Source organism: Lactuca sativa, chromosome 3 (genome assembly GCF_002870075.4).
Source record: "Lactuca sativa cultivar Salinas chromosome 3, Lsat_Salinas_v11, whole genome shotgun sequence".
Taxonomy (NCBI): Eukaryota; Viridiplantae; Streptophyta; class Magnoliopsida; order Asterales; family Asteraceae; genus Lactuca; species Lactuca sativa.
In genome coordinates this window covers 53,223,122-53,227,130 of record NC_056625.2, presented here as the reverse complement: position 1 = coordinate 53,227,130, position 4,009 = coordinate 53,223,122, and the positions used below count along the sequence as shown (strand labels likewise).

Genomic DNA, 4,009 nt, shown 5'->3' with positions numbered 1-4,009 from the left:
TATTGCGTGCCCTTAATTTAGTGTCTCAAGAAAAAAAATAAAAACACGGAGGGCACTTTATCTTAAACGCGCGTCGTCTATACCTGTCGCTTTATAATTTTAATGAAACGTGCTTTTAGTAGAGAAGGGGGGAAACGAAATCCCCAAAATTTTGAAAACCCGCCTCGTTTTTTCTATCTTCTATCTATCTTTCATCCTTGCAATCCACTCTCCCCTCTCTGATACTCTCTCCTCTATATCTCCCTTCATTCTCTACCTCCCTTCTCTCTGTAAACCTTAAGCCATCGCCACCTCCCTTCTCTCTAGCACGTGCTAGGGTTTTATTTTCTTTCAAGCTTCTGCTTCTCTCGTTTTCTCTCAACCCAGTACGTGCGAGGGTTCGAAATAACTGAGCGAATTCAAACAATCAATATTCCATTTCAACTTATTTCAACTCTGGATCATCGGGTATTTTTCAGATTCCTTTTCCGTTTTTGTTCACTTTTGAAATCGGAATGGGTCCCATTCTTTTCTACTTCAATACTCTCGATCTCAACCGGCTTTTCTTCTTCCACTTCGTCTTCTTCTACTTCTTCTAACAATGGTGGTTCCTACTCAGGGGTAACCTCAACAATATGCAATTTAAAAACCCCAAATAAGTCGAATTTTTAGGTATAGGGTTCTTTATCTGGAAGCACAAGGCCATCTGCAATCGATTCAGCTAATCTGAGCTCACAGGTACATGTTATAGTCAACAAATCGCCATCATCATCTTTATATTTTATCAAAACAGACTTCGATTCTAACACTCTTTCGTTCCCCCCCCCCCCCCCATTTCCTTCGCAAACACACATGAATTATGAGTTCCTTATCTTTTCCTATGGGGTTCACGAAGCGTTGTTTATACATCTAGGGTTTCTGAATTTCGAGTATTATGCACACAAATGTCAGAAAAAATATGGTCAACCAGCTCAAATATGGTCCGATTCCAGTTCTTAAAGCCCTCAACTCCGATTGACATGTGATTAAGGCTGAACAGGTACCACAATCCTTATTTTTCTATTTGTATATCTTTGTTTCTTTATTTACATATTTTGTGATTATATTATGATTGTTCGGACCTGCTTGGAAAAAGCTTAGTCTGTATCATGTATGATTGTAACAGTTGTTCATAAACTAATGTTTGAGGAACAACACGGGTTTGTATCAGAAAGCAAAAATGTTGGGTTCCTGTTTGTTTACTTTAAGGTTGGAATGTTGGATCCCCCAATAGAGGAAGTCATAGAGGTTGCTAAGAAAGGAATTGAGTAGAATGATGCTAACAATTGGGTTATAGAGGTTCAGAAAAGGTATTTAAAATTTTGCTTATATTTTTAATACTTTCTATACATATAATACTTAATTAACTAATTGTGTTCATTCTCTTGAGGGCTAATTTCGTAATTTCACCTTTTTTATTTTTCAGGCCGACATCTTGGAAGAAGCCATAAATATTTCCAACAGAAATAAGTAAATTTTATTCCTCTCTTTATGTTTAAAACAAACTCCCATCTGTTTTGCTTTCATTATTTAAAATAATTATAAAAAAAAAATTCTGCAGATAGTAGCCAGTAGCAAATGCAAGTTGTACTACATATGCAGTATCCATATTTATACATTTTACCAAGTGTGTTGATGGGAGACACTGGTGTCTGGAAGAAGATAACAGAGGACGTACACTGTGCCACTGGATTTACCATTTGTAGTATCATATACAATACCTGTCGCTCCTCTCCACATACACTGGTGTAGGTCAAAAGTTTTGGGTGGAGTTGGAGGCTGAGCTTGTCAATACCACAGGAGCTGCAAAGACTACTCAGAAAATAAGGTTTGTGACTTGTTTCTTAAGTTGCCTACACAAATTTGTTGTGTTATGTAGTAATAAAATTCTTTTCTTTCTCAATTGAAAACTCAATTGAAAATAAGGTTTAAGAGATCAGTAATTGGATTGGGGTGGTGGGTGGGTTTGGATTAAAATTATTTTCTTTCTCAATTGAAAACTCAATCTGAAAATTATAGATAAGTCATAGAATTTTTATTTCAACCATCGACTAATTTGTAGTTGTGTACAACGAAAGAAAGAGGAGCCACTTGGCACTTGTTTGCGGAAATGCACTATGAAATCAATAGCCTGACCAACTGATATCTTCTATGGGTGCAGTAGAATTCATCATTTTCCATGCTTAGGTTACACTTGCTTTTGTAGAAGCTAAAAAGATCCCTGAGGTAATCCAATCAATCATATTCATTTTATTATCTTACATAAAACTAAAGTTAAACAAATCTTTTAGCATAAAGTTAAATTTTTGTCCCAGAAATAAATTTCTTTTTATCATTTAGGTGCTAAAACATTTCCGAAAGCTGAAGAGTATCTAAAAAGTAAGTTACTCATGATGTTTAGTTTCTTGAACACAATCATAAAGAATTACATGTACTAATTTATATGTTTTACTTCAGCAATTGTGAGCTTTGGCAAAGTTACCCCTGAACAAAAAGAACAATGTGAAGGTTTTGGTGTAGCAATACATTCATGGGAGGAGTTCTTGTCATTGGTATGCTCTTATATCTCTTAAATTGCAATATCAAATTTTGGGTTTTGTGTAAATGTGAAATATAATTCAATTTTGATTTTTGACACCCTTTTATCTATTTGCAGGGTGATGATAAACAGTTTGAGCTCCCACTGAAGAAGAAAAGTGACATCTATACAATAATGTACACTAGTGGGACAACTGGTGATCCAAAAGGTGTTCTAATTTAAAATAACAGTATTGTGACACTTATAGCTGGTGTTCATCGTCTGCTAGGGAGTGTAGATGCATCAGTGAGTTCTCACTTAGTTTTTGATTATTTGAATATAAAAAAACAAAATATTGAAGCTTTTAGAATAAAACTTTGAGCTTTGGGATGTATATCAAATAAAACTTTGGAGTTTTTGATGTAATGAATAAACATGAAAAAGGATTACCAATTTCTGCTTATTTTATACTTAACAATGATAAAAAAAAAATTTCTAGTTGGATTCAAATGATGTTTATCTCTCGTTTCTACCCTTGGCACATATATTTTATCGGGTGATTGAAGAATGTTTTATTAATCATGGAGCATCTATAGGATTTTGGCGTGGGGTAAGAAGATTACTAAATTTTATTTGTAATTAATTTCATATGAATCATATCATAATTTGTATTATTCTATATATATATATATATATATATATATATATATATATATATATATATATATATATATATACAGGATGTTAAATTGCTGATTGAAGACATAGGGGAGCTCAAACCTACTATTTTTTGTGTTGTTCCTCGTGTCTTGGATAGGATTTACTCAGGTATTTTTGTGTTAGTTAATTATTGTGCAAATAAAAAAACATAATTTTCCCTTATTTAATTAATGAATTGAATTCCTTCTATTTTTATTAGGTTTGCAACAGAAAATTTCTTCTGGGGGTTTTCTCAAAAGCAAATTGTTTAGTCTTGCTTATGCATAGTAAGTATTGTGCAATTTACAAAAAAACATAACTTTTTAAATTTGCTTTTCACAAAATAATTTGCATACTAAACTTGTGCAGCAAGTTACGTAATATGAAGGGAGGTAAAAAAACATCCAAAGGCATCTCCATTAAGTGACAAAATTGTCTTCAGCAAGGTGTGTGACATGAAATCATCTTATATCACCTTCTATATCTTCAACATGACTTTTAAACACAAGGGTAAAATCGTCATTTTTTCATTTATGCAGATAAAACAGGGACTAGGAGGTAATGTACACATTATTCTCTTAGGAGCTGCACCACTAGCTCCACACGTAGAAGCTTTCCTAAAAGTAGTAACACGTAGAAGCTCTGAAATCAATAGCTTGTCAATACCACAGGGGCTGGTCATTTAGGGAGTGTGATATCTTCTATGGGTCGCTGGAGAATGGGGCTTGAGGTTCCATGTGCTGAAATTGATGAGATGCTTCCACTTGCTAGGCT

At 33.9% G+C, this 4,009-nt stretch overlaps 1 long non-coding RNA gene across 1 annotated transcript; it reads left to right on the top strand.

The window, feature by feature from the left end:
- The first annotated feature begins 2,369 nt into the window (after window positions 1–2,369).
- Window positions 2,370–3,147, top strand: LOC111914405 (uncharacterized). Its single transcript, XR_002857800.3, has 4 exons — window positions 2,370–2,397; window positions 2,476–2,570; window positions 2,675–2,842; window positions 3,036–3,147. It is a non-coding gene; the product is annotated as an uncharacterized LOC111914405 (long non-coding RNA).
- Window positions 3,148–4,009: the final 862 nt, after the last annotated feature.